The sequence below is a fragment of the Ambystoma mexicanum genome, chromosome 1q, assembly GCF_040938575.1.
Source record: "Ambystoma mexicanum isolate Mex_15411 chromosome 1q, UKY_AmexF1_1, whole genome shotgun sequence".
In the NCBI taxonomy this organism is placed as follows: Eukaryota; Metazoa; Chordata; class Amphibia; order Caudata; family Ambystomatidae; genus Ambystoma; species Ambystoma mexicanum.
The window spans coordinates 300280064-300300088 of record NC_090922.1 but is presented as its reverse complement, the minus strand read 5'-3'; the positions used below and the strand labels follow the sequence as shown (position 1 = coordinate 300300088).

Here is a 20025-nt window from a genome sequence, read left to right as displayed (position 1 = left end):
AGCAATGTGTGGAATGTGAGCAAGTAGAGACGTGGGTGCGGTGATTCCATGGAATGGGCCTCATTAGCACCATTGTTACTGGACCGGCCTAGTACGACTCTGCGGAACGGCTCCCACACACAGAGTTTCAGGGAAGCACCAGCACCGATATTAATGGTGCCGGTGCTTCTGTGGTCCCCATTCCCACGTAGTCCTCAAATGGGAATGGGGATTTACAATTACCAGCGCCTGACTTCCCGGAATGCCGGGGTTGTAATCCCCCCGTGTTTCCGGCAAGTCCGGTGGCAACCCATTGGTAGCACCGGCAGGGTTAACGCCGGACATGTAATGAGGCCCAATGTGTCGATAATGGGGATGTTTTGGAGTGTTTGGTTCGATGCTGGTCACCTGATGTATACATTTGTTAAAGCTGCGAACTTGCACATGTCATTTTGATACATGATAATGTGTTATGATGAAGGGTGCATGAGAGCTGGGGAAGGACTTTAGGTTTCCCTCAGGCGAGCGATTGTCATGGTGTGTTTTTTGATGTGCTGTGAAACTTTCCTCCTTTGATCTGTTTGTGAGGTAGTGCATAGTTGACATTGCTGGCCTGTATATTGGTGACAGTGTGCATGCAAGAGTGTGGTATGCTGGTGTTTTGTTCAAGTGATTTTTTATGTCAAGGTTTATGTAAAAGGTACATGTTTAATTGATTGATTGATTGGTTATTTATAATGCGCCTATACACAAGTGTTTCAAGGCGCAACCAATTTACTTGTGAAGGCACGCCCCTGAACGCTCACACCAGAGAGAATACAACCCACTCAGGAAGAAAGGCCCAATCCATCTTAAATGCGGCTGTATTAACACATTCTGCTGTGTTACCGCATCGGCCAACTATGAGTTTGGCGGAAAGTTGGAAGATTCACCTCCAGCTCTGAGCTAGAGGTGAATCATCCAACTTTAGCATTCCAATGTAGCAGATGTATTTGTATAATGAAAATGTGATGTTTGAAAATACTTGGCTCACTTAAATTTGCGATTCACCTATTGGGTATGTGGATTAGCTCAGGAAGGATTTTTTTAAATAGGTACCTTGACCTTTCACAAATCCGGATTACTGCACCAGGATAACATATTGAATTCACCAATAATTAATTTAACAGAATGCTGCCACTGACTCTTGCCTGTCCTCACATTTGACCAGTTCCAGGAGAATACTTTTCGCCAATTGCACCACTGGGTTGAGTCTCACAGATGCCACTGATTTCAACAGCCTAGTGGCCATGAGATCTGTCATATATGGTCATGCAAACTAAGTTGAGAATGATGTATGAGGAGGTCAATGAAGGCACCCTCAGGAGACACTTAAACATGTCTATATATTAATTAATCTAAGGGATCCTCATTGTAACAAGGCCCCATTGGGCTGCTCCAAACACTGCATTGAACATCTTCGATACAGCTCTATATGAAGAAGGTTGCACCATGTGCAATGAGAAGGTGAATGCCTCTTATTGTGACAGAGCGCCTTTCACATGGATAAGCTAGATCCCAAAAACAGAGTGATGGGCTGTCTCATGTGTTTGTCATTCATACTGTTGAGCAAGGAGGACCGGAACACATTAATTGCTTTCAATGATGCGGGCACCTGAGACTCAAGAGGGCTTAATTAAATGCAACCCTACCTCCAGAATCCCTGCAAGTGTCCCACAGCCCCCCTCCCGCCATTTCCATTGCAGGTGGGATGTTGCTGATTCAATCTCATCGAGGATTCTCTCATACAAAACCCAAGGGAATGTAAAATTTGAATCAAAATTAGATGTACTCTTTAACTCATCCCCTATTTAACCCCAAGCAAGTTGTGTGAGCTGAGCATAATGGTTTCATGGTCTCATACATATTAAAGGCATATCATCAGAATGTAACCCATGCCCCCCCAACAAACCACCTTTCCCCTCGTCTGAGCTCAAATCTGATACCAGTGAAGCCAGACCAATCAACAATGAGGAAGACAACAAGTAGTCAGCATCAATGTTCAAATGAGCGGTGAGAGCATCCAAAGACGCAACCAAGGCAGATTACAGTTTGCATCCCAATCATCAAAGGAGATGAGGCGTAACAGTAGGAAGTGGACCACCTTTTTTTGATGGCTGCAGGAAACACAGCGGGCACCAGTAAATCCATTCAGTATCCCAGCATGGCGAGTACATGTGAACCAAGCCAGATTTCACCACAGCTTCTTCCTCAGGAGTAGCAGGTAGAGACAGCCAGAAGTGGATAATGGGGGGAGTATAACTAATGCAGTTGCTATGCGGTCTGATCATCAGTGCCCTGGCATAGGACGTATTATGGTAGAAGCAGTAGACGCACAATATCTGAGTAAGTTATCAGCAGATGTATAGTTTTAGAGTGGCAATCTACACAATCGACAAGGATTGTTTGATGGGACTTCATGTTCACTGACAAATTCCTAGACAATAAAAAATTTAAAAATATATAGTTTGGGTAGGGAAAGAACACCACCATGAACTGATAGTGTTTTCTTTGTACTAATGATGATGATGGTTAAATATACTGTTTTAGGTGGAAAGCGTTACAGGAATAAACTACAAATTAATGGGCTCAATTCCTTTCCTACGGGCATTGATAATTGGTCGGAAGCCTTCAATTTAATCAAGTCTTAAAGAAGCTCCTTTTCATGGATTCCTTTAAAAAGCAAAGACTGGGAATGACCCAGATGGAAATGATTAGTAGACGTAGCACTATGAAAAGGTTTGTGGGCTTTATGAAAAGACATTGGAGAAGGGGCAGGGTCTGTGTGTGTGTGTGTGTGTGTGTGTGTGTGGGGAGTGGGGCTTTTTTTTTCCTTAATTTACGGATTGATTCCTGGGTAAGGCTGAAGCGATTTTGACTTCTGATAGTACTTTCTGGGACTGTCCTCTGGTTACTATACAACACATTTAAAATATTGGAAGGTTTCTCTTTTCAGTGGGCAGGATTGTTCTAATCACTAGTGCCTTCGATTGGCTTTTACAAGAGCATTTTACGTGTTCAATTCAGCAACAAAATACCAGGAACACACTTCCATTGTTATATTCTGAGAATCTCTCTGAATCTACATTTAAACCCAAAATACTAATGGGTAAATATCACAATGAAACTTACCTGCAAAAATAGCTGTCAGCAAATGTGACAATAAGTACAAGTGAGAACAGGAGAAACGATAAAACATATCTTGTCGAATTCACTGTATATCTGTGGGTAGAAGAAGAGAAACACTGTGAGCCTGGAGTCTAGCGCAGCAGATAAATTGAGAAGGCATGATTCCTCATACAGGTGTAAATGCAGACTTCGGTGGTTTGGGAACACATGTTGGTCACTGTTCAAATTATGACCTGGAAGATCCCCCATTCATTCAAGGATTCAACTGAACTGTTAACATTACTGAATCAACATTACATCTGCTTTCTTCTCCTCTCCCCAGGGGTCTTGTATGTCACAGGATCACCCTCCAGTGACATACATTAATGCCTTTATCACAAAATCGAAAGCAGTAATCAGTCGGAGATTTCAAATGCATTATGTTGGGTGCCTAACTGTGGTTAGAGCATCTTTTCTTCTTCTCTTTAGACAGTCAGAAAGTATGTAATCCAGGCTTCAACCACAGAAGAAGCTGCATTCACACCCGGGAAAGGCGGATTGACCAATCACAATCCGCCTTTCCTGGGCACAAATGTGTATACACCGCCCGCAGTGAAATTTTTTAAATTCAAATTAAAATGGCTGCCGACATTAACATAGAAAAGGGACTAGGTCCCTTTCGGGTGACAGTGGCTATTTTGGAACCGCCTCTCCATGGCAGCCTTCATCCAAAAAGGGACCTAGTCCCTTTTCTATTTTTATTGCGGCCAATTTTTTTGTAATTTCTTTCCATTCCAATGGGCGATGGGCTTGCGCTGAGCTCATCTCCTGTTGGAGCAAATAGTTTTCACGCCCTGGGCTGCGGGACATTAAATCCCATGTCTGCCGTCGGGGCATGAAAGCTACGTTCTAAGCTTCACCTTTGTTCTTCTCACTACTCGCTCTATTGAAGCAATAAACCCGGAGGAAAGGAGGCATATCCGGTAGGGTAATGCCTCCGGGACAATAGTTAGAAGCCCGAGTGAAGCAAGGTATTTAACATAGCCTCAGGGGCATTACCCAACCGTTAATGCCCACCCTCCAAAGGTTCTATTGCTATTAGTACCCCGGAACGTTCTACCAGGGTACTAATATTCATTTGTCTCGAGTTGGGACACAGTGTTGCAACCGTTTCTAAAGTCGGGAAAAAAAAGCAAAAATAATGGCCACCAAGGATCAAGGAGGAGGGACTACACATAGTTTTTTCTCCCTTTCCATGGTGCCACTGAAAAGTAAAAAAACAAAAAGATAAACAAAATGGCCACCATGGAACGGGAAAAGGGACTACATGTAGTCCCTTCTCCTTTTCCATGGTGGCCATTGATAAGTAAAGGGAAAAAGCTAAACAAACAAAATGGCCAGCAGGGAACGGGACAACGGACTACATGGCGCCCATTGAAAAGATATGTGGGGGGAAAAAACATGGCCACCATGTATCGGGGCAAAAGGACTACACCTAGTCCCCTCTCCCTTTCCATGGCGGCCTGAAGACAAAAACAAAAGAACACTGCGGGTCGCAGAGTTCGGAACTGCTGCAGCCGATAAAGTCTTTTTTGTCCCTTGGCGGGTACTAATGTGTGCTAGGTAACCTTCACCCTCACTACCGGCCCCTGCCTTCATCTCAGCTCTGAACTCTAGTACAGGGGCCATCTCTTCACAAGACAATGACAAGACAATGCATACTATTTTTGGCATGTATTGCTATACCGGGTCATGGGTTCTTGTGACCACGGCTCAGCCAACACAAGAAATTGACAAGAAACTGTTGGCCTATTCTGTAAGGAATACCATCAGTGGTAAATAAATAAATAAATAAATAACATGTATTGTTATGGCTGAATGAATCAACCTTTCAATATTTAGCATGACATGACATATTACAAAACAGACAATATACAAAACAAAAGAAACAAGGTCACAATATTAAGTCAAATAAAGCTTGAGCGATTCAACAATTCTTAACTGCAAATTAAAATTTGAGAAGCTATTAAGTGATCTAACGGTAAATAGATAATCTACAAATTCATCCAAGCAACTTTGAGTATAATATCAAAAAATAAAGACAGCATGATAAAATACAGTGTTTTAGAGTGTGTCATAGTTGAATCGACTTCAAGCATGATTAGAAATGTTTCTCTCTTGGCAGAAAAATAATAGCTATTCCAAATCCAAAGAATGAATACATTTGACAATAGCAGTTTGGACCATTTTTAGTTTTGTGTGAAATAGTTTTGGTCACAACTCTACTGCTGTCAGGTTTCTGTACTCTTTAAAGTGAGGTTTAAAGTATAAGTTCAGCAGATTCATCAAGTTAGGACATTCTGTTAGCAAGTGCTGTAACGTTTCAGATTGGTTTTCTTTGCAGCAAAATCTGCAAATGTTGTCACTCTTATACATTTGACTACGTGTTACTTGGTTAAGTTTAGTCTTACAAAGATTAAGACGATAGCACAAGAAAGTGATCCTGAAGCTAGGAATGGGAAACCTTAGAATATAAGTTTCAGTTGTTCTGAATTTCTTTTCTATGAATGGGTCTTCTTGAAAAGTTCTATACTTTTTACACTTCTCAATTGTACATACCCAATCACATTGCCGTAATGTATTCTTGGTTCTTGTAGGGTTGGTGGCCAGTAGTTCTTTAGAGATATTAGCTTCAACTAATAAGGAAGTGAAATGAGCCCTCCATTCACAAGCAAATGTATGATCAGAATTAAGCATATACGCTGACAACTTGCCCAAGAGCATGTTTGGTTTATCAGCCAGGATACATTTTCTGTATAATGAGCACACTTTCCAGTTGTAGATTGAAAACAAGGAAGGAAGACCAAATTCGAATCTCAAGATGCACATTTGAAGACTTTTTGGTAAGGCAGTACAAGCCTTCAAGTTTGGTCCAAAAGAACTCAGATTCGTAGGGTTTGGTTTCTGCTCCATATAATACGGTTGCAGACGCCTTTTGCATGTAAAAGATTACAATGGATGAGTATGACAATTTGGCATATTAAGCTTTGATTATGCAGGCTTGGGAGGTGGATGTTCTGATTTTTTGTTCCAATTCACGTAAATAGGGTAAATCTGTGGCATGGTTGTTAATGCTAATGCCTAAGTATTTGTAGTCATCCACAATCTCAAGCTTCTCGCTATTCAACAGCCATTTTGATACACTCAATTTGTTTTTTCGCCCAGGTTTCCAGCATAGGATTTTTGTTTTTACTGCATTGATCTGAAGAAGATTTGTGCCCGCGTATACCCCCAAAGCAGACAGTAGGTTTTGGAAACCTTGCGGGACTTGGACAGCAGGACAAGATCGTCCGCGTAAAATAGCCATGCAATGGAAGCTGTGCCTAGACTAGGGGGATCAGAACTTATGGAAGCAAAAGTGGTACTCATGTCAGCAATAAAAAAGTTGAAAAGTGTTGATGCTAACACGCAACCCTGCTTTAGGCCTCGATGAGTGCGTGCTTATAGGAGACGATAACTTCCCATCAAGTGTGAGCCTAACTTGGATAGATGTTTGAGAATGAAGTTGTTATAGAAGGGGCAATAATGACGGTGGGCAGGCTGTGTTCTTCATTTTAGAGAATAAAAGGTTTCTGGAAATCGAATAAAAAGCTGCTTTAAAATCAACAGCAGCCATGTATACTGGATGTTTGCTTTGTGCAACTTGCGTTTTTATAGCAGACATAACAGTTATATTGATAGCAGTACCAATAAATCTAGTCTGATGATGATCATATAGGTTTTCTTGAAGATCCATTTATTAAGGTCCCTCAGGATGAGCCGTGCAAAAAGTTTGCAAGGAACATCCAACTGAGCAATTGGTCGGTATTTATGAGGGCACTGGCGATTACCTTTTTTAAAAATTGGAACTATTGTGGAATTGTGCTAGGATGGAGGAATAGTTCCAGATTTTGTGATTTCCAGAAAGATGTGATGAAGAATTTTTGCCCAAAGTTTGGGTTGGCTTTTAATGCAATGTTGGTCAGACCGTTGGACCCAGGGGCTCTAGAAGTGCTTAGTCTTGATGTATAGAATATGATGTCCTCTACGTCATAGGGCCTCATTACACGGATGGCGGTAAGGATTTACCGGTACCGGTAAAATACCGGTACCGGTAAATCCTTACCGCCTTACTATGATGTCCCTTTGCGGGTTGGGGGATTTAACGCCTGCTTTTTGCAGGCGTTAAAATCCAACCCGCAAAGGGACCTCAGAGCTAATTATGGCACCGCAAAATTGCGGTGCCGTAATTAGCGCCTTCCCCATTCCCATAGAGCCCTATGGGGCAGAAATGGGAATGGGGAAGAGCAATGGTGCAAGGGGGATTTACCGCCCCTCCAACCTTGGAATGGGACGGTAAATCCCCTTTCCGCCAAGGCGATGCCGGTATTTTACCGGCATGAGCCATGGCGCTAATAGCGCCATGGCTCACCGCCTACCGGCTAATGAGGCCCAAAGTCTAATGATAGTTTGGTGTCAGACTGGAGATTGCTTGGAGGAATAAGATCTTGATTACAGCAGGCATAAAGTTCCAAAAAGTGTTCTACCCAGGCTTGTTCTGTGACAGTGTTTATTTGCAACAATGCTTGTGAGTTATGAATTGCATAATTAAGCAGGAGCCCAATATCACCTGATTTTTTTGGATGCAATGGTTCGAAAGCATCTGTTTGCCATCCTGTTGGTACATATGGGCCTTCCTTGGGTCTGCGTGAAATTACCGAATGGAAAAGTCTGAGTCCCAAAAGTATGTTTACCCCCACCCTATTTGTTCGCATATATATGTGGGGGGAGACCCCCACCTTACCCCTATACATTTTTATTAACTCCCTCCCCCCCAACATATATATCCGAAGAAATAGGGGTCGGACATTTGGGCTTCAGACTTTTTGCCCTCCGTCATTTTGTCCTATTCCCCTTCCTTAGTCTCATCCAATTCCTATATTTTGTTTTAAGGGATCTAGTTCTGGTAATGTGTTCACATACTGGGAGGGTTTTTAATAATCTAACAGATAGATAGTTGTTCCTGTCGAACAACTGGGTCGAATGAATGCTTGTGACTAAAGATTGGTTTCCACCTTTTGGCAAGTGCTGCTGAAACAGTTGTAATGCAGCTACATAAACTCTGTTTTCATGCTCTAAAAGTGAAGATCTAAGTGATTTGAAACACAAGCTGTCATAAAGGTTGTTTAGTTGGTTGGGAGACCAGTAGAGACGATTACGCCCACCCAAAACTACTAAGTTGGTATTAGATTCAAAAACCTTGCAGGGGGGAGAGGAAATCTCCCCATGCCATGTCAAGGTTAACTGATCATGATCACTAAGATCTTGCTTCTCGACAATAAAATTGTCTATTTTAGCAAACATTGACCGGTCACTATAAATGTAGTCTATTGTGGCATGTTGGTTCTGCCTACGCCACATCAGGTTTGGGGGTATATTGCCCTTAATTGCTCCGTTTAACATCAAAAACTGTCTATTCGACATTAAGGACATCCAATGGCGAGATTAAACAGTAAGATTGTTGGGGTCTCGGGTCAAGCAATGCAGGTTTAGATCACTGACTATAAAGGTTGCCGTTACTGATGTGTCTAAAGCAATTAAATCCAGTAATGACTCAACATCATTGAAAAAGCTGTCTGTCACTATAGAACGATGGTTCCAAAATATATTTAGCAAGGCAACTTCTTTATAGTCGATTAACATTTTTACCAATTGCATATATTTGTTCGGTTCAGCCCAACCCTCTAGTTTGAGTTTAGCAGCTATAAGAAGCCCAGCCATTCGTCTGCCCTTGTCTTGTTTGATAGCAGGTATAACAAGGATGGACTAGTTGTTCCATACAGGAGTTTTAACCAACCAAGTTTCCTGAAGTGCAATTATGTCGTAATCTTGTAAAGAATGAATATTTGAGTTGAGCAAATGGCTATGACCTCTCGTGTTCCAACTAATTAATTTAAAGCATTGAAAGGATTCCGACTCAAATTGCTAGGGCTCACTTTGAAGTCACATTTGATCTTGATAAGGGGCAGACAAGATCTGAGCTTGCGATCTTTCATATCAGGGTTTTTGCGTACAAGTTATTTTGAAATTCTTAAAGTCGACTACACTCTCTGAAGAGGGTTTCAAATTACGAATCCCTTTGACCTCCGGAGCTTTTAATTCAATGGATTCGTAGGAGAGAGTGAATCCAAGATCAAAAAGTGGGCGTCTAGCTTGCCATATGGTATTAAGCACTATCGCTGAGGCTAATGTCACTGATGAATTCTACTTGGTCTATGTCTGAGGAAGAAAGATCCTCTAAGCTGTTAATGTCACTGAAAATATTCAGAATGCATAGTGTAGAGGAGCAGCCAAGTACCCCCATCCCAGGAAATGCTCCCATGCTGCCTATATTCTTGGAACCAGAATGCAAAACAAGAGCAGTACCAGTTAAAGTGCCAGTATCTACGAGAATATTGGAACTAAGATTCCCATTGAAGAAACCTTACAAACACACATGACAATATGATGGCCATTTGAATGAAATCCTGGAAGAAGCATAAAAACTGAGCAAAAGAGCAGATTGGTGACGTCACATAAAGCAGAGCCGACGCACCTATAGGAGATGCAGGGTCGAGAGAACATAGATATTCTATAGGCACTAAGGAAGAAGTGTCACAGATGAGCAACATTTCGGGCTCGAGATGAAGATGCTCATGCTACAGAAAAATGAAGACATTAAGTAATTTTACATGTGTACAGATGCAAAGTAATGCAAGCAGACAAAGTATTCTTAAGACTGGCTATATAGTGAATAGATTGCGGCAAGCACCAAACGTATCTGTATAGGAACAGATGAACTATGGACGATTCCACTATGCATTTTAGCAGAGTTGGACCAGAAAAAGAAAGGCTTTTCCAGTGTGTCGCAGTTGAAAAGCAATTGAATTACACGAGTGAATCAAAGAAGGGCGAGGCTGGACCAGCCCCAAGAAGTCAAGGCCGCTCTGGGCTGGAATGATCAGACAGTAGCTACAAACGTGTGAAAGAAGAAACCATGATTTTGGACTACCAAGACTTTTTTACTTCTCTCTCCATGAGTTAGTTTCCCTACGTCCGCCCCTCCCCCTTTCCTTTTCCCTTCATTGACCTTTACTCCTCCCTCTGCTTGCTCCAACTGGTCTCCCTGTATGCTCCCAAAGGCCCACGGCTCAGCACCTGCCTCTCACTCATACCTCATTTCTATCAACCATGTTGCCTTAGCATTGCCTTTGTAAGTCAAATCTGGGTGTGTTTGTCATTGAAATTTGGGTTGTTTTTGAAAGTCAAATCTGGGTGTGTTTTGTAATTGAATTTGGGTTTTTTTGTCACATTACTTTTGGCCCTCAATTATAACTTGCTAGCCCAGTGACTTTTCATCACCTTTTCTTGCATATTATATCTTGCATATCTCTCCTCTTTCATCTCACTCTACACTCCCTCCCGCTCTCTCCGGTCTGCAGACCTCTTCCTTCTCTCTCTGTTCCCCCGTCCCCATGCACCTCCTCTCGTTTTCGCTCCTTTCAGCTCCTTGCCCCCCTCCATTGGAACTCCCTTCCTCTCTCTATCCATTCCATCCCCACCTATTCCTCCTTTTCGTGTCTCCTTGAAATCTCTTCTTCTCCACTCTCCCCTAATACTCTTAGCCCCTCCTTCCACCTTCCTCCCTTTTTTACCCTCCTCTTCTTACCTCTCTGTCCCTGCTCTGTTCCTCTTAAGTCCCCTCTCCTCCTCTCTCGCCCTCAGCTTATTCCACTTCCTGTTTCCCACTTCCTTCCCCTCTCCACCCCCTCTTCCCTCGTTTATCTTCATTGGCAAATTGTTCTACTTGCTGTATTACTGGTTTGATTCATATTTTGTAATTGCTTTTACTGTTTTTTTATTGTATCCTTGTTGTTATAATGTAAAGCGCTATATAAACACAATAAACATAAACATAAACATATTTCTCCTACTTCCATCCTCTCTATACTTGGTCATGGCGTTATCTGTTTCTCCTGTCTACTCTAACTGCTTCTCTATTAACTATCCTTCCCTTCTCATTAAATCTGGCAAGGAATTCAAAAAGGATATCTTGGCTTCCAATACAAGTCTCCCCATCGCTGATACCTATTCCACCGCCTCTGCCAGACAAACCCTCACTGATATTCTCTTCTTGGTTCCTTCACCTGATCTATGGATCCCTCATATGATCTCTGCGCTCTGTACTGTCTCCTACACTCCCATTAATGGTGGCACCAGCTGAGATGTCCGCATGGATTTCTTTGACTCCTCCAGAGTCATCATTAATGCCTACCTGAATGGCACTGTCATGGTGCAAGGCCCTTAGGCTAATCTCCTCCTCTTTGATAGACGGTTCCCTCGCCTCATCAACTTCCTCTCATCTCCTGCTGTCCCCTACTCTCCTTCCTTGGCTACCTTGCCCTCCTTTCCTTCCCCCTCTGCCTCATAGCAAGCTCCCTCCACACCTCTGCAGGGCATACCCCTGATTTGTACCCCGCAGCAGAAGGTTTTTAAGGCTGGCAACCTTTTAATCTTGCCACTCTCAACTCTGGCTCGGCTGTCAAACACTCTTCTGACATCTGCCACCTCCTAGAAGAACTTGACCTTGATGTCCTAGGTCTTACCGAGACTTGGTTCACGGCCAGCCCTGTCACGAGTTTTGACACGCTCCTCCCTGATGGCTACAAGATTCTCTCCGCCCCTTGATCCAACCGGCCTGGAGGGGTTGTAGCCCTGATCTTTCCTGAGTGGATTCCTGCCTCTATCATCCCCACTCATAATTACTCTTCTTTCAAATGCCTTGTCTGCAGGCTCTCTCTCTCTCTCCCAGCCACTCACTCACTGTTGCTATTCTCTACCGGCCCCCTGGTCAAATTACCTCTTTTCTCTCTGAGTGGGCGGACCTCTCCTCCTCCCGCCTGGCCTCAACCACTCAACTCCTCCTTCTTGGTGACCTTAACATCCATCTTGATTCTGCCTGTTCCTCATCTGCGATCTCTCGTGACCTCTGCGATTCACTCTCCCTCTCTATCCTCCCCTACAGCCCGACTCACTCTGCTTGTCACACACTTGATGTCCTTATCTCCTCTGGCCTCCCCCTCTCCTCTCCCCTCACCACTCCTCTCATTCGGCCCATGAAGCGTGTGTCAGTTGAGGCTTTTGCTGCCACCTTCTACCCCCATCCTCCCCCTTAGGCTGACTCACACCCTGACACAGCCCTGTCCCTGTTCTACTCCTCTATTTATGCTACTCCTGATGATCTTGCTGTGTCATGAGGATCCGTTTGAAGTCCAAAGCCAAGTGCAATTCCTGGTATGACTCTGACCTAGCTGCACTTAAACGTAAGTGTAGGGCGGGCGAGAGGAAATGGAGGACTTCCTGCTCATCCTCTGACGAACTGGCCTGCCGCCTGCTCCGAAGACAATACCGTCTCACTGTTTGCTCCAAGAAGAGAGGCCACATGAAAGCCCCCGTCTCTGCGGCATCCAACCACTCGGCCGAACTCTTTAAAATCTGCAAGGAGCTGGCCAACCCTGCTGCAGTCTCCACCCCTCCTCTCGCCTCTCAGGCCCTTTGCAATGCTCTTGCCTCTCACTTTAATTCCAAAACCCAGGATATCTTGTCCACCCTCTCCTCCGCCCATCCTCTCCCTTTTCCTTCCGGCTTGCCGACCCTCCCTCAGCCACCCCCCTTCCTCTTTCTCCTCTTTTCCTCTTTTCTCCCTGATGAGGTTGCTATACAAGTCCTCATCAAGTCCTCATCAAAACAGGTCCATCTCTGTTCCTCTAAAACCTTTAAGTACCACATAAATACCCTCGCTCCGGCCCTTGCCGATTTCTGTAACCTTTCTTTTGCCTCTGGATCTTTCCCTTCCCCTCTGAAGCACTCCCTTGTGCATCCTCTCCTCAAGAAGCCAAGTATAGGGTAGCAGCTGCTGACCCTGACTACTTATCAAAACACCCGACTCCAGAGAGCCTCGTGGTTCAAGCGGAAACTTCATCTAGCAGTAGGACCGCTTACCCTACTGTCCCACAGGATAGAGATGACAAGAGGTACGATTCTATGGCGAAGAAAGTCTTCTCTGCTTGTAGTATGGCGTTGAAGTCCATCAATGCCACCTGTACGCTCGCCAGGTTCAGTCACACACTGTGGGAGTGTGCTTCATCAGTGGCTGACTACATACCCGAAGGAGAGGAAAAGGAAGCCTTCCTTAACATTATTAAAGATGGCAAAGATGCCATGTGCGAATCACTTCAAACTGGCATCGATTCCACTGACAGTATCAGCAGGGCCATGGCGGCAAGTACAACAATCCGCAGGCATGCGTGGTTGCGAAAGTCTGGCTTTGCTCCAGATGTACAGGCCAGACTTTTGAATATGCCCTTTGACGGCACTATTCGGAAAAAAAAGGCTGATGACAGTCTGGAAAAGTTGCAGACTTCTAAAGCAGCAGCAAAATCATTAGGAGCTGCTATCCGCCAAACTCCTTTTCGCCCCTCAGGAACCTCTGGGAGAGGAAAGTCCTTTCGCTATTATTCCGCATTCGGGAAATGCAGAGGACAGCCGGCTCAAAGAGGCCAAAGGAGATCCACCCGAGGTGGACGGGTCAAAGGTACTAAGGTCGCAGCAGCAGCAGGTGGCTCTTTACCTGCGGCATCTGCATCAGCCGCCCCCAAACCACTCTGAGGCCTTTCCACACAATACACCTGTAGGGGGCAAGTTAACTCACCATCTGACGGAATGGCAGGCTATAACGTCAGATGCTTGGGCATTGGGGACAGTTGCCCAGGGTTACTGCCTACCCTTTCTACACATCCCTCAGAGTCATCCACCGGGGAACAGCTCTCTAAAGGTTCCAGATCCGCTCCTCTTGCAGGAAATTATAGACCTGCTAGAGAAAGGTGCCATAGAACCGGTACCTGTAGAGGACAGGAACAAGGGCTGGTACTCCCCCCTACTTTCTCATACCAAAGAAGGACGGAGGACTGAGACCCATCCTGGACTTACGAGAATTGAACAAGTTCCTCAGGAAGGACAAGCTCAAGATGGTAACTCTCTTTCAGATCATTCAGGCCCTCCAGCTCCAGGCCTGGCTAGTATCTCTGGACCTTCAGGATGCTTATTTCCATGTGCCAATCCATCTCAAACACAGGAAATACCTGAGGTTCGCAATTGGTGACTCTCATTATCAATTTCGAGTTCTGCCATTTGGGCTGACCTCCGCCCCGAGGGTCTTCACCAAGCTGATGTCGGTAGTGGTGGCGAGTCTAAGGAGGGAATGGATCCACGTCTACTCCTACCTGGACGATTGGCTGATCAGGACTGTATCTTCGAAACAGGCCCAGGCCCAGCTAGATTATGTCTGCCACTTCCTTCACAAGCTGGGCTTCTCCCTCAATTTAAAGAAGTCACAGATGATACCATCACAGAGACTCCAGTTCATTGGAGCGGTCCTGGACACTTCCCTGGGAAAAGCCTCGCCACCAGAGGTGAGGGCTCAAGATATTCTACAGATGGTCGCCAAGTTTCAAAATGGCCAACGTCTCCCAGCCTTCGACTTTTTGAGGTTGCTAGGCCACATGGCAGCCTGCATCTTCCTTGTGCCAGAGGCTCGCCTGAGAAGCGATCTCTTCAGTGGGCACTGAGAAGTCAGTGGTCGCAATTCTCAGGGAGAATGACAGATCTCCTCCCGATTCCGGACAAGGTAGCCAGCGACCTTCAATGGTGGGCCTATCCAGAGAACATCTTGAAAGAACTGTTTTGGCAACCATGGCCGGAGATAACAGTAGTCACAGACGCCTCACTCACAGGGTGGGGAGCCCATGCCAACGACTTGACCATAAGCGGTCGTTGGTCTCCATCGGAGTTCAGACTACACATCAACTTATTGGAGCTGAGAGCGATCAGACTAGCGCTGAAAGCTTTCCTGCCATCAGTACAGGGGAGAAATGTCCTGATAATGACGGACAGCATGGTGGCCATGCACTACCTCAACAAAAGAGGAGGCTTAGGATCACTGCCACTGTGCAGAGAGGCGATGCAGCTCTGGTTTTGGGCAATCCAAGAAGGAATCTCTCTATCGGCAGTCCACCTAGCCGGAGAGAAGAACTTGACAGTGGACGCTCTAAGCAGGCAGAGCACATTCTCCCACGAGTGGAAGCTAGCTCAGGAAGTCCTTCAAGAGATCTTCGCCCTTTGGGGAACCCCTCAGGTGGATCTGTTCGCCACAAGCACCAACAAGAAGTGCGATCTGTTCTGTTCAAGGGAATTTCCCCCGAGAGGAGCTCTAGGAGACGCGTTTGTAGTGGACTGGGAGTTTCCACTCCTTTACGCGTTCCCACCAATCCCTGTTATTCCTCAAATGATCAGGAGGTTGAGAAGATTCCGGAAAACCATGATCCTAATTGCCACGGATTGGGCCAGGAGAACCTGGTACCCGGACCTTCTAGATATGTCCATCTGTCCTCCAATCCGTCTTCCACTCAAAGAGAATCTTCTCTCGCAGAAGGGAGGTCAGGTACTCCATCCAGACACCAGAACCCTCAACCTTCACGCTTGGCTTCTGAAAGGGTGAGGTACAAGGATTGGGATCTCCCTGATGATGTCATGGAGGTGTTGCTTTCGGCCAGAAGGCCAGCAACAAAGTCTTTATACCGCTGCCGTTGGAACAAATTTTGCAGCTGGTGTAGGGAAGAAAATATCGACCCTTTTTCATGTGGTACACCAACAGTGTTATCGTTTCTACTCTACTTGGCAAACTCAGGCCTTCAAGTTGGCACTGTAAAAGGCTATCTCGCAGCGCTTTCTATCTTCAAGCGCACTGCGGAGGAACCATCGTATTTCAAACTTCCTCTAGTGATACAATTTCTCAAGGGATTAACTAATGTTTATCCTCCAAAACCATTCCAGGTTCCCTTATGGGACTTAAATTTAGTCTTAAACTTCCTAATGGGCACTCCATTCGAACCACTTCACTCTTGTTCGCTGAGATTTCTCACGCTTAAAACTGTCCTATTGGTAGCACTAACATCTGCTAAAAGGGTGAGCGAGCTACAAGCTCTCTCCTGTAAACCCCCACATACAATTTTCCACAAGGACAAAGTTGTCCTACAGTTGAAGCCTAATTTCCTCCCAAAGGTGGTTTCTGAATTTCATATTACTCAGAAAATTACCTTACCTTCGTTCTACCCTCCTCCCCATCCGGGGAAAGAGGAAGAAAGGCTACATAGGTGGACCCAAGGCGAGCTCTCAGCTTTTACATCAGCAGAATGGCTAGGATCAGGCAAGCAGACCAACTGTTTGTAGGATACTCAGGTCACAAGTTGGGACTACCCATAACAAAACAAACCATCTCCAGGTGGATTATTTTGGCCATTCTGGAATGTTACAAACTGGCAGGGAAAGTGCCACCCCAAAATCTCAGGGCTCATTCAACCAGGGGTATTGCAGCCTCTTCGGCTCTCCAAAGAGGGGTACCGGTCCGAGACATATGTGCGGCTGCCACATGGTCATCCGCACATAGATTCACAACATTTTACAATCTGGATTCCTCCACTAGTCAAGAGACCAGGTTTGGCAAGGCCGTATTACATTTGGTCCATCCCTAAAGGGATACATAACATTCTCACTCCCACCTCCAATTACATGCCACTGCTATGGGAGTCTATCAAAGATAAGGAATACGTCAGAGGACACAATCCCTTCGAAGAACAAGTTACTTCTTACCTTGTAACGTTCTTTCGACGGGATGTTCCTCCGACGTATTCCTTATCGCCCCTCCCATCCATCGCCGCAGTGATACTTCCCTTGTGGTTGCAGTTTACGCTCCTTCAAGGTCAATAACCAATTCATGCATGACTTTTCCTTTGCTACAAAACGGAACTGAGCAACGGACGCAGCGCGTGGCTATTTATGGGCATGGTGACGTTGGCGCCGATACGGTGGCCGTCGAGGGACATCGACTCGGTGGACGTCGACGCGCAGCACCCTCTACAGAAAAAAATTCCAAGGCCAGCAAGCTGGAAACGTATTATCAAAGATAAGGAATACGTCGGAGGAACATCCCGTCGAAAGAACGTTACAAGGAGAGAAGTAACTTGTTCTTCTTACTGTACCTACTTAGAGGTACTCTGCCTTTCCTTTCCTTCCCTCAGAAGCTCACTTTCTCACAAGCTCTGGTTCTCTCTAGGTTGGGTTTCAAGGGGGTGAGGAGTTTTAGTATCGGGACAGCCGGTCCCCTGCGCACCTCCTGTTGCTGTTTGCAGTCACACTCATTTCTGGATTGATCGCATCTGGAACTCAGCGCCGATCCCAGCCACAGACAAGACCTATAAGCCTCCACCTGGCACCCCAACCTAGGCCGACCAGCCACCAGCTCTACCATGAGCCTGCTGCCACTTCACCTGTGCCTTGATAAAGACTTCGGTTGAAACACGCATCGGCTTTTTGTTTCATCACTTTTGGCACCCAATGCCAATTGGCTATGTTGTACTTAAACACCAATAAATCACCATGCTTCTGATCCAATGACTGGACTTTTACTAGACCTTCACAATCAGCAAAACCTTGCAAAATTGGACTATCAAATCCAGCCAGCGCCCACATCTAACAAGGGGTTGTCACCCCACCAAGCATTCTCTCTAGGTTGGACTACTGTAATAGCCTCTTTCTAAATCTACCTGCCTCCACTTTCCGCCCTTTACAACGAATCCAGAACAGGAATGCAAGACTTGTCCTTGGCCTCAAGCCCTGGGATCGTATCTCTCCAGCTCTGAAATCCCTTCATTGGCTCCCAGTGGATGCAAGGATTACATTTAAAACCCTCTGAATTGTCCGCAGGGCTTTCTGGGGCCTGGGTCCAAAATACCTTCAACTATCCCTCTGTAATTTCCTCCCCTCTCGAGCCCTTCGCTCCTCTACTTCTAACTCCCTCAGGTTCAGTCGTTTTTCAAAGAAACGAGCTGGGGGCAGATCTGTCTTCGGTTGGGGCCTCCCTTTGGAACAGCCTCCCGGCAACCTTGAAACTTGAGGAGAACCATCTCTGGTTCCGGAAGCACCTCAAGACCTTCCTCTTCACTTTTGCCTTTGCCCCTCTTCTCCCCTGCTGATGTGTTTTCTCTCTCTCTGCACAGTGCACCTGGCCACCCTCTGTCCTTTGGGCCCAGGTACCTGCCTCCCTCCTGCACTCCTTTGGGACACCCTTTGTACTGGGATCTGTATCTGTACCCATACAGTCCCCCATTTTTCCTTCTGCACTTATCAGATATACCCTATCTGACTAATCCTGCACTTGCCACTTGCTGGCTGCACTAGCACTTTTCACTGTCTTGATTTTTTTATTGCACTTATTATTTATTCTGTCCTCTCCTCTGTTCCACACTCTCCACTCCCCCCCCATGCACTTCCCCCTTTTCCATGCACTTGCACATTCTTAATGCCACGGGTCCTAGTAAGATTGTTGTTTTTGTTCTCCCTTGTTCCCCTCCCTTTGCTTGGTCGTGCTCTGAAACACTTGTGAATGAGTGCAATAAAAATAAAATATCATATCATATCTGTTCAGAAGACGTCAGAGGTTCATTAAAAAATAGTATTTTAAATACACCAGAGCGCAAAATCATGGTCTTCAGTCACGGGTATGGGTGAAAATGGACAATCATGATGAACTACATTTACTCAAGGTGACAGTGCATGCCCTTACTCCCTCATTTTCTCCAGTGCAAGAAACATTTCCAAAGCCAAGTTCAAAGCCTTAATTGACGTGCAGACCACAGAGGTGATGATAGATGATATGCTAATTGGTGGGAAGCTATGGTCAAGACCAACCGACCAGCACCTGGAGACCAGCCTGCGTGCTGCTGGCGTAGGTGGAAAAGTACTGACGAATGTAAAGGTGCTAACCAAAGGTACCTAAGAGCCCTATAGTTTGTGTAACCAATGGGACGTTGTGTATTTGATGACGTTCAGAGGGACCTGTTTGAGGGGAGGGCTTAGTTGCCCCACCTGACGTTAGATACCCTATCACTTTCTCAGACAACTATGGAACGTATACCTAGATGTTCCCTTAGACCCAATCACTTTCTCCAATAAGTTTTTGTAGTTTTGCCATGCAGGTTGATGTCATTGATGATGAGTTTTTGCTATAAAATGTATGTTTTTTATGAAAACTGTGAGCGAAATTGAGCGTTAGTCGTTGATGTCCGTTGTAACTCCCTGTTTTAGACAATTGAAAATAAAACAGCTTTGGTTTGGCAATTTCCTGGGTTAGTTTTATTATTGATGTTGGAGTATCGTCTGCATCCCCAACCATCTCAAAGGATTGTTACCTCATCTTAAAAGGCTGGGTCGAGAACCCCCAGTTTACATGTTAGCAGAGAGAGGATGGTTAAAGAACCGTTGATCTAGTAAACTTTGGGGTACCAGCAATATCAGATGTCCTCCACCATTTAGCTGAATGAACGTGAGGCTCCTTGTAGATAGTGGTAGTTAATTTAAAGCAAAACAGTGGGACGAGTCCCTTGGTTTCAGACAGAATCCCCTCCCGATTTCTACAAGAAGCTGAGCAGACTGAAGGCTGAAGCAGCTGGTTGAGGAGGTGACTATCCCGAGGGTCGGAAGTCAAGAACGCGAATGGTGAGTAGACTGAGTGAGGTGGCAAAACATGAATGGGTGCAGAGTCGAGAAAGTGATAAGGGGAAATAAGTAACGGAGGGTTGGTTGGGGTAATTAACTCAAGACGATGAGCGTCGAGTCTAAGTAGGTAATTAACTCGAGACGATGAGCGTTGAGTTATTAAGAAATTGACTTGAGACGAGGATCGCCAAGGAATTGAGGACTGTGAGA

General features: G+C 45.3%; 1 long non-coding RNA gene across 1 annotated transcript in view; it reads right to left on the bottom strand.

The window, feature by feature from the left end:
- Positions 1–3149: 3149 nt before the first annotated feature.
- LOC138521254 (uncharacterized) overlaps positions 3150–20025 on the bottom strand; it is a 292710-nt gene continuing 275834 nt past the window's right edge. Inside the window, exon 3 of the long non-coding RNA XR_011282989.1 lies at positions 3150–3240. This is a non-coding gene — a long non-coding RNA (uncharacterized lncRNA). The remainder of the gene's footprint in view (positions 3241–20025) is intronic.